This window comes from Pinus tabuliformis, chromosome 7 (assembly GCF_031772625.1).
Source record: "Pinus tabuliformis cultivar Carrire ecotype Pingquan chromosome 7, CPIR1, whole genome shotgun sequence".
Classification (NCBI taxonomy): Eukaryota; Viridiplantae; Streptophyta; class Pinopsida; order Pinales; family Pinaceae; genus Pinus; species Pinus tabuliformis.
This window is the reverse complement of record NC_142293.1, coordinates 29,855,861-29,866,364: the sequence shown is the minus strand read 5'-3', so window position 1 is coordinate 29,866,364 and position 10,504 is coordinate 29,855,861.

Sequence of the window (10,504 nt, the reverse complement as noted above, 5' to 3'; positions counted from 1 at the left end):
CTGAACAACCGTCAACATCTAGGACTGTGGCGTCTGACACAGCGACGGCAGAACTCCCTGCTATCACTCCAACAATGTTCGCCGGTATACCATCTGTCCCAACTAGCTCTCAACCGCTAGAAGGAGCCCACTCAGGGGCCATTTCGACAGCATGGTCTGTTCCTGTTTGTTCATCCGGAATAATATCCGGAAACTCTTATGTTGAGTCTCAACAAATTGATCCATTTGGAGGTCAATTTGGGCAGTCCGGCCCCCAAGGGCAAACCATTCCCTTGAGTTCTGGATTACCACCGTATGGGGGGCAGTATACCCTTTCATTATCCCCTCCGGGAGGATATCCATACGGGAGTTCACAACAACATTCGGGTTATACTGGAATTACCTCAAGCAGTTGGGTACCAATACTACCTCAACAACCAAGAGTTGTATATTCGATGCAACAATGCTTACCTATGTCAAATATACCAACTACGCCAGCTATTGTGACGGTGTCGCAAGTTCAAGCGCTGCCTGTTGTATGCCAACCTCAGGTTTCTCAGGTTGTAATGCAACAGCCCCTTGACCCTACGACTCAACCACAATCGTCGACTGGTGGAATGACACAGGTTCAGACGGGTACAATTACCCCTCATCTTGGTCAAACTGTTAGTATCGGGCAACAGCACATGGCTTCACAACCATGGCTAGTACAATACCAACAACCGCAATTCCAACAAGTATACCAAGGTTCTGAGCAACAAATCTTTGCAAATAGTGGACAGCCATATATTCAAAACGGTCAAAATCAACCATTTTACAATGGTCATGCCCACCAACCTTACCAAAGTTACCAGCATCAAATGCATTATGCTGGTATGCAAAGACCAACTGCTCAGGCAATCCCATCTTATCCTGGGTATGCTTCACCTAACCTGAATCAGCAGTTACCCTTTGTGGCAAATTTAGAGTTACCTGATTTAAATCGGTTAACAAACGATCCAATCGCTTACGCCCCTTGGTGGCCAGCGATTCCGCATAAACTTCCATCAGATATTCCTAAATTTAATGGAAATCTGGGTGAAGATCCATCGAATCATGTGATGACCTTTCATCTATGGTGTTCATCAAACACCCTAAATGATGATTCGATAAGACTTCACCTCTTTCAGAGGACGTTAACGGGTCCAGCAGCAAAATGGTACATCGAATTGCCTAGAGCTTCGTTCGACAACTTCAGTACCTTAGCCACAACCTTTTTAACCCATTTTTAGTTACCAATAAGGTACGAAACGGGAACAAAACTTCTTACCAACTTCAAACAGACAACGGCCACTCACATATCTGATCATATACATGAGTGGCGACGTCGTCGTAGAATGGTAAAAACATATGTTCCCGATCAGCTCTTAGCTGAATGGTTTATCAAGTCATTACTACCTTCCATCACGGAAGATGTGGCAAAGGGGGGAGTCATAACAGAAGAGCAAGTTATCGCTCGTGCGCAATATTTGGACTTGATTTACACTCAGTCCGGCACGCTCTACGATAAAATACCTGACGCCCCTAGACCGGAATTCTCAATTCCTCCTCCTCCTAAATCAAACAATGACTCTCATGCCGGCGATGGCGTGATTGGCACAACAGACACGAAATCGACAAAGGCTACATCCAAAAAGGCCCGTAAGATTTCAGGTCAAAATGCAAAAGATGAACTTCTTGCCTCGGAAGTAAATGCCGTATCGACAGATAAAGGCAAAGAAACCAAACAACCAGGGGGCAAGAAGAAAGGCAAAGGGAAGAAGAAGAAACAGGAAGAATCTTCTGCAAACCCTCCTGGAGATAGGAAACCAAAAAATCCATGCCTTATATGCGATGAGGATCATTGGACCGCAAATTGTCCACACAGAGCTGAGCTTAAAAAATTCTTCAAGAATTCGAAAACCTCCGCAGTGTTAACTGATCCGTTTCCAAATCCAGGAACAAATCTGGTTGAAAGTGGAAATGCTTCCCCGTCTCAAGTGCTAATGTTGTCGGTTTCAAAACAGAAAAATGATGCTTTGATATCGACAAGGAACAAAGATTATGGGAATCCACAGCTGTCGAACAACAAGGATAAAGATCAACCTAGTAGTTCGACAACAACTTCGACAGAAGTTGCGCCGCCCATCATTCCTGAATTGACAATAAAACCGCCAAAGGGAGTAGTACACAAGTCGACGTTTAATCCCCGCGCTAGAGCGGCACAGCATTATAATATAGTGGAAGATTTGGCCCAATCGCCATCCGCTATGTCGACTCTTGAAGTACTACAGAATTGCCCATCCCAAAGGCAGGCTTTATTATCAGCCATTGGTGGGATAGACCCAAAGGATTCCAATCTTGTATCCTTCGATCATAAAGGATACGATCCTCAATTACCAGCTCAACTAGCTTTCCTTGTTCAAGTGAAATCCCTCAACAAAACTGTTCATCGAACAATTATTGATGAGGGGGCATCTACATGCATTATGTCGATGAGTTGCTGGAAAACTTTAGGATCTCCAACCTTGTCGCGATCTTCGACGACATTAAAAGCATTCGACGGAAGGACATATACCCCATATGGTATTCTAAGTAACTTGAAAGTTGAACTAGGAGGGAAAACAGTAGAAATAGATGTTGAAGTAATCGACAGAAATCTCGATTACAACATCCTGCTGGGAAGACCATGGATATATGCTATGGCTGCTGTTGTGTCGACCTATTTTAGGAAGATTGCATTTCCCTTTCAAGGAGGGATTACAATCGTCGATCAACAAAACTTCCTACCCAATGGTTCTCAAGTTACAGGAAGCATTCCTATGATCCATGGAAGCCCTCATTCGCTTCAAAATATCGGAGTAGGCCTACTAAAAGATCCTATATTAATGGGAACTTTCGCCCTTCCACCTCCAATCAATCTGGCGGAAGTAGCGTCGATAGGAACCTGCAATATGATATCTTCTAAAAAGATCTCAGAAAACGATATCGACATGGATCATGCGATGGTTTTGCCTCCAAGCCCAACAGAAATATTGTAGCAATCAATGTTCCTAGCATGGGAGGCAAACCCAAATCAACGCTCAACAAGCGTTTGGATAGATAGGTCTAAAGAATATGGTACCCCTTCAGATCCTTGGTCGCGAGTGCATGTCACCGACGAAGGAATTGTCCAATCAATGGTAATTGAAGGGGCACCATGGAATGATTCCCACCATCATTCCCTTCTTCCGAATTGTGGAGATGACCTTTATCATCCTTCAGTTTTTTATTTTCTATCAAATACTGTAAACACGGTGGATTCCGAGCGAAACTTGTCCAACATTGAAGAGACTATCGCCATAAATATCTCGACCAAAACAGATGTTGTAGAGAATATTTATGTTGGCAAATGTTGTTCTCCTTCAGAACTAGAAATATATAACGCTCTTTTTCGCGAATTCAGAGATGTCTTTGCTTGGTCATATAGTGAAATGCCAGGCATTGACTCGAGTATCGTTGAACACGAAATTAAGATGTATCCAGATGTCAAACCAGTACGACAACGGCTACGGTAGGTGCACCCCAAGAAAGCCGCTGCCATTAAGGCAGAAGTTGAGAAACTCCTCCATGCTGGTTTCATCTACCCGGTTCCTCTAACCGATTGGGTATCGAATATTGTCCCTGTTATGAAAAAACAAGGAACAATTAGAGTATGCATCGATTATAGGGATGTAAATCAAGCTTGTCCAAAAGACAACTACCCTACACCCTTTATCGACCAGATAATTGACGAATGCGCCGGATGCGAAATATTTTCATTCATGGATGGATTCTCCGGGTATAATCAAATAAATATCCGCCCACAGGACCAGTCAAAGACTGCATTTATTTGTCCGTGGGGCACATTCGCATATCGTAAATTACCCTTTGGTTTAAAGAACGTAGGGGCGACGTTTCAGAGGGCGATGAATTATGCCTTCCATGACATCAAAAACATCCTCCAACCATACCTCGACGACCTTCCGGCTCATTCGCGAAAGCGGACTGATCACCCGCAGCATTTAAGAGCGATATTTCTACGTTGCCGACACTACAAGATACGACTCAATCCACGCAAATGTGTATTTTACGTCAGTTCTGGTCGTTTGCTTGGCTTTGTAGTCTCAAAGGATGGGATTCGTCTCGACCCATGTAAGGTCCAGGCAATCATAAATTTGCCTCCACCTTCGAATTTGCTTCAGATTCAGAAACTCCAAGGGAAAGAGAACTTTCTGAGGAGGTTCATTCCAAATTACGCCGAACTTGCTAAAGGTTATACACGTATTTTGAAAAAGGAAGTACCCTTTGTCTGGGATCAGGTTGCGCAAGCTTCCTTTGATGCTTTAAAAGAATCCTTAATGAAAGCATCATTAATGTACGCTCCTGATTATCAAAAAGATTTTAACCTGTATCTGGCTGCAGCGGATACGACCATCGCAATGGTTTTAGTTCAAGAAGTCAATGGAATTGAACATCCTATATATTATTTAAGTAAAAACTTAAATGATACAGAAAGCAAATATTCTTACATTGAAAAGCTAGCATTCGCACCTGTTCAAGCGATACAGAGATTTCGACACTATGTCCTCTTTCGAAAAACTATCATTCTGTCAGATTGCAACCCCATGACTTATATATTGTCGCGACAATTGCTGGGGGGCAAATATTCAAAATGGATAGCAATCCTGCAAGAGTTTGATCTGGAATTTGTAAAATCCAAGTCAAAGAAAGCTCTAGTTTTCGCAGAATTATTATGCGATCTCCCATCGTCGTCCAACGATGAAACATCCGATGAAACAATCATGGACGAAAGTTTGTTTCTGATATCTTCAAGCAATGAGTGGTATGGGGATATAATCATTTATCTCCAAACCCAAAAATATAGGCCAAACACCTCCCGCTCTGAACAAAAACGTATTCGATACCAATCAAAAGACTACATGATCGTCGGTGATACACTTTACCGTCGCGGTATCGATACAGTTCTGAGAAGGTGCCTCACCCATGAGGAGGCCGAAAAAGTCCTGAATGATTTTCATTCATGCGTGTGTGGGGGGCATCAATCCGGTTATGCTACAGCGCAAAAAATCTTACGAGCAGGATACTTCTGGCCAACAATGTTCAAAGATTGCATAACCGCAGTTAGAAGTTGCCATGCTTGTCAAATTTTCGATAGCAAAACCAGAAGACCACCCGCACCTCTGCAGCCAATAGTTGTTGTTGGGCCATTCGCCAAATGAGGCATCGATTTCATGACATGTAACCCCACCTCGACGGGGGGCATGGGTATATCATAGTCGCAGTTGACTATTTTACCAAAGGGACCGAGGCGATGCCTACATTAGATAATACTGGTGAAACAGCTGCCCTCTTCTTTTTCAATCATGTAGTCGCCAGATTCGGCGTACCACAGGCTATAGTCACAGATCATGGATCGCATTTTCGCAATCACATGATGGTCGAATTAGCTGCCAAACTAGGGTTGTCTCACGACAGCTCTACTCCATATTATCCGCAAGCCAACGGACAAGTTGAAGAAATCAACAAGGTCCTGAAACGCATACTGCAAAGGATGATTGGAGTTCACAAGAGAAGATGGCACCTAATCCTGTACTCATCTTTGTGGGCTTACCGAACATCGGTAAGGAATGCAACCGGGTTTACACCTTTCCAACTGGTATATGGCCTGGAAGCAGTCTTACCAATCCAGTGCGAAATCTCGTCTCTCAAACTCGCAATTGATCTCCTCCCCGGAACTTCAGAAGAAGAAGCTCGTTTCTTGGAATTAATCCAATTGGATGAAACCCGTCGTGATGCCGCTTTGGCTAATGAAGCCCATAAGAAACGAGTCAAGGTGCAGTTCGACAAAAATGTCAAACCCCGTGTCTTCTCAGAAGGTGACTTGGTCTTGCTTTACGACCAAGAATCCGATAAATTGGGAGCAGGTAAATTTAAGTCTTTATGGATGGGCCCCTATATTGTTAAACGGGTGTTAGCAAAAGGAGCCTACGAGTTAATGGATTATGACGGAATTCCACTGGCGCAACCTCGTAACGGGTTGTACCTCAAGCGTTACTATGCGTAATGGTAACCTGTATGCTTTTGTTATGTTTTTGTTTTCGCTAAAGTGTTTATTTTGGTCAAGTAATCCACTTTTTACATTTGTTGCAGATGTCAAACCTATTGGAGTCATGTGTTGGATATGCCGACGGAGCGAGTCGTAGTTCACGGAACCTATCTTCCGCAGCCTGGGCTATTTTTGATCCAAGCGGCGAGTTAGTAAGTTTCAGAGGGGTATGTATTGGTCGATCAACAAATAACATCGCTGAATATAGCGCGTTGATAGAACTTCTCTCTGATGCCATCACACATGGTATACGCCGACTAATTGTCAGGCTAGACTCACAACTCGTAATACTACAACTCACTGGTATCTATTCTGTCCGAAACCCAGCTATTTATCGCATGTTCCTAAGGGTTAAGATTTTGGAAAGACAATTTGATTTTATTCAATATCAACATATTTCCAGAAACTTAAACACATTAACTGACTCATTGGCAAATTATGTGTTAGATAGACATTTGCAGCATTTATAAAAAGAAACATACCATCAATGTTTGCATTTGGATCATGTAACTTAACCAAAATAAAACTCCGAAAATCAAAAATATATATAACTGTTTATGGTTTGCACATAATGTTCTGTAACCAAGACAAAATCGGTCAAGTGACCAAAAAACTCAAAATGCTAGGGGGCACCCTAGTCTAATGATGCTCGTGATAGCAAGTCACAGCCTGTGTGATCATGCGTAAGAGATGAGTCCATCGTCTTGGCACACCAGTAGTATGCCGCTGTAACCTCAAAGGTAGCTCGTCAGTCCTCACATCTGGAATACCAAGAGTGAGGCCCTCAACCTGCTCCTGTAATGCTGTGAGAGTCTCGGCCACATCGAGGTCACGAAGGATAGCCCTTCCAACAGCCTCTCCTGCTGGGGCGGCAGCTGGTACTCTCAGGCGAGCTACTGGACGAACAGGACCAACATCTGCATGTACACATGAGTTTGATTAAAGTCTTGATAGAATAAAGCACAAGGACATTATAAATGAAAAACGATAAACAGGAATATGGTCAAAGATTTTACCAATGGCGCCCCACTGTTCGCCATCCGGCAGTACTAAATCTGGATCACCCCGGAAGTCCATGCCAGCATATGGATACTCGGAATAAACCATCTCCTGACGATCAAACCACCTGAAGAAGGTATCAGAAAATGAAATCTGAGACTGACCAGCATGCCTAGACATATGGTCAACCCATCTCTGCATACGTGGTTCAGTAGGTGAAGGTAAATCGAGTGCAATATACTGCAGCTGCATCAGTGGTATCTTCTCCAAGGCAAAGGCGGTCAAAATAGAACCATACCCAAAGTTCTTCAACCTCCCGCTCTTTATCTTGGTCAACTGTTGTTTCATCACAAGAAGTACTGCGTCGCACCAGTTGAACACCTTCGGTTGGAGGCATTCCAAGGCATACTGCATATAAGATCGGTTGGCTACATGAAGAGACGCACCACCGGCCATCCTACCAAAAGTAAACAGAATAGTCCTGAGGGACCTATCAGTGACATCACGGATGATGATCTTGCCGTCTTTACTCGGCTGAGATCCTTCTCTGCAGTACCGGCGAACATAATCTCTCACAGAGTCACCTCCTCGGGCCGAACCTGATAAAGAGATGGGGGCACCCCGCCTCGACAAGACAGTCAAGAAATAGATGTCTACTACAGTCAAGGGGATAGATTTTCCCCTGATCTGGAAAACCTGGTTGGTAGGATCCCAAGCATCAAGCAAATACTGCAGTAAGTTGATCTTTTGTCTCATGCTAGAAATGTGAAAACACTTCAGCAAGCCACAGTTCCGCAGTGCGTTTACTGTAACCGGATCATGTAGGGCAAGCATGTCCTCTTCTTCATGCTCACGTTCTCGCCATGTAATGGTCATCTTACTCCAAAGATCTCTGAAAAACAAACAAGAGAAGAGTTAGATCCTGATTTTGGTAAGAAACAGGCAAAATTTCCATCAAAAATTGTGCACAGAATTCCTTCTCTGCGCCCATCGCACCTACAGTAGTGCTCTGGGTGCGTTACATGTCAGATGGCCTTTAGACAGGCCAACATTCAATGCACCTTTCGATACACAGAGGGTGCACTGAAGGCAGAACGAGTTTTTCAAACCCCAGAGGCTCAGAAAAACTAGGAATCAAGCTCAGAATGTAAAATGGAAAACATGAAATGAAAAAGCTCAGGTTTAGCTCCTACCTGGTCCAGACGGCGCCGAGAATCGTCCACAGAATCTCCCGAAATCAGCTGATGAAAATCAAAGGGGGAAAGCACCTCCAAAGCTCCAACAAACCAAAGTTCAAATGAAATGGTAAAATGAGAGGTAAAAACACTTTTTCATTACTTTTTACGTAGTTCAAAGTAAAATATTAGTGTTCTAACTCGTTTTCAAGCATATATTGTTCATTTATGACTAGTTTGATGAAGCATTTGAAAATACAGTACAATCTTTGAAAGAACAAAGCTATTTATGGTAAAGTCAAAAAGGGTCCATTCAATCGAGCAGTTTTAGCACATAGTTCAAGCTCGTTAAAAAATAAACATAAGCCATGAGCAAATGTTTCCCCCCACGTTTAAACTCGTTAAAAAATGAACTATTCACCGGTAAATAACCATCGTGAATGTAGTACTTCAGCCATTAAAGCCTTGGTCGTGTTTGCACCGTCACCTCCACTTTTGCATTGGCCGATCATTCACCCCCATTTGATTGTTTACCCATTTTGAGGAACAACTGCGAAGAGTGATCTCACTAGCCATCCTTGTAACACTGTCGTGATTGGAAAATTCCAAACCTTACCTGGAATCAGTTGCTACCCATTTTATCACTCGTTCCTCAAAAGACGAGTCTCCTTTAAGCTCTTTTCAACTGACTCGTAAAATATGAAAAGATTGCCGAGCCATTGGCCTCTCCAGCTCGTTAAAGGGACCGGAAGTGCTATCTCTCCTCTAGATTTTAATCTTTTTGGACCTGAGAGATTATTACACAAAAAGATCGAGCGCTTGTTTTGTTCGGCTCGTTAAAAGTATCGAAAATTCATCCCTTCTGTATTGTTTTATACTTTTTTGGACTTAAGGGATTAGATGACGAAAAAGGAATTTTGGAGTTACCTTTACATTCCTTTTTAGACTCTCTAAAATTGAAAAGGACCGAGTTATCTTTGTCGTTAAACTCGTTAAAAGTGTAATAGCGACAAGCTTGTCTATAGACGAGAACGAGTTTCACTATCGCTAGGCTCGTTAAAACATAGCGATGGGTTTGCTCGAAGGGCAAATTATAGAACAAGCATATGTTACCCTCCTCAAGCTTGACAAAAATAAAGAGGTACTGGTTAGCAATGACTGGGGAAAATTGGGAAGAAAACTTGAAGAAACTTTTTTGGTAGCAAGTCGCTCTTGAACATGACACTTCCACTCCATGTCCAAGTCGGGTTGGGTTGTTTCATTCACCGGTCACATCACCATGGTCCCATCATACCATCCACATTTGGGGTTAATGCTACCAATCCATCACATCAGTGTCGCTGATATGTTCAAGAGAAGTCATTCAGAGAATTCACCTATGTCTCACCCACTACCATACATTTATACTACATTCTTTCATGACCGCCACCCTGAACCTTATATCACCAGATCGTTTTCACCTCCATTAAAATCATTTGCTCCGTTCTGTGTCATTGATGTGGGATTCATTAAGGCCCTCCTATGACGGATCACTTCTTGTCAACATCAGCTCATTATCCAAGAAGTTGATCTAGGAACACCCCATTCAGTACTTTGAAGCTTGCATGCCTCAATGGCAAGTTTCTCACTTCCGGCAACAGGTTTACATCAATGGCCTTCGACCGAAAGATTTTGCGTGGTGTTCGACGCCAAGTCCTTTATTCACACCACGTGAATTGTACTGCAGTACCTTGACGGTCATTATCATTATCAGTGATTCCTCTCGCGCTTGTTAACAGTTTACATCATTGGCTGGTAATCAAGCGATGTCTTTCCATGTTCGACTTCAGAACATTTCTCACATGGATCGACTTGTACTTCGAGTGAAGATCGAACGAGATTGAAGACCCCGGATCTAGTTTCATCCATCCGGGCTGCGATATATATTCAGGGAAATAAAGACATCAAATTTACATCATTGCTGCACATATAATCATCCAATCAAAAGGATGATGGCTCTATCAGAATCATGAGTCTATACTCAGACGATTGTCTGTCCTATGTACATGAAAATGAATTTATAAAGCTGAGCATGGGAATGCCCGCCTCAGCTAGATCATGAAAATATTATGAAGATAATGTATTGTATTGTATCTTATTACAGGTCTCCTCCCAGCTTGAAAGAACTTCAGATCCTCATAATAAA